We start from the raw sequence: 1,162 nt of genomic DNA, 5'->3' as shown, positions 1-1,162 counted from the left end.
AGGGATGGAGACCAGAGCTTCACACTCAGTGTGATGTTTCTCAAGTCCCCTAACAGTGCTGCATGAACAAGGTACTGGCCTTCCTGGACTCAGACCCCAAAGGTTCTCAGTGTCTAGGGCCCTCTTTATTCTCTCAGATCCCTGGAGTGCACTCATTTATTCAAAGAATAGTGTTGAACTCTTCCATCTGCCAGAAACTGGAGGTAGGAAAACGAATACAAAGAAATTTCATTTTCATATTTTTTTTCCACTTTTCTTACCCTTCAGGAAACTATTCTGCCATGTTTGACTGTGGACATTCTATCTTGGTATACTTATCATCTTATGCCTGTTCTATTAAAGAAGTTCTATTATCAATAATAGTTATCAGTATTGGTCTTGGGCATCTTTACACATCACTAGCTCCTGACTGCAGATCCAAAAGCCAACTAAAGTGCAAATGATTGTATTTTGCTCCTGCAAGTGAGAGAAAATGAAGAAATGGTCCACAATAAAATAACCATACTCAAAGACTGTAAATTGTTCAGTTGGTGTATTGGCCTGAGAAGCATGTTTCTACCTAATTCTCCACAGGGTAGGGCCGTGGAGATGGGTGACCAGCAAAGGTTCCCAGCAGATCCCTGCACTGTGACGACTACTTCGAGCCCCGACCAGAATTTCACAACCTGTCCTCAGTTGACTTTTCCAACCCTCACCTCCCAGCACTTTCATTTGGAAATCCTTTGTTCTGACTTAAAGTACTTCTTCTGATTATTTGAATTGAATTAAAGAGCAAGTAAAGACAAGAAGCAAGAAGCAGCTGTTATAGCAATCGCATGAAGTCTTTCTTTTTTTAATTTATATCTTGGTATTTAGTTTGTTTAATAATTTTATTGAGAAACAAACAGCAATGAGACAGCTTCAAAGCCCATTAGTAGGACAGTTTCAATAATCGATACATTGCATATTGTTGTCTTCTTGCACCTACAATATTTAAATGACAATGGAATATCCATCTCAGACAAAACTAAACCAAAAAAGGGGATACAAATGGAGGACCATTTTGTATCTGTATTTTCAAAATAGTTAGGATAGATATACAGCTACTTTCTCTTAATTCAATGAGTAGAAAGACTTGTTCTAATAGTGTTTGTGGATAGGATATCATGTCTGCATCTTGTAC

Source organism: Octodon degus, unplaced genomic scaffold (genome assembly GCF_000260255.1).
Source record: "Octodon degus isolate 3935 unplaced genomic scaffold, OctDeg1.0 scaffold00027, whole genome shotgun sequence".
Lineage (NCBI taxonomy): Eukaryota > Metazoa > Chordata > Mammalia > Rodentia > Octodontidae > Octodon > Octodon degus.
Note: the sequence above shows the minus strand (reverse complement) of the source record.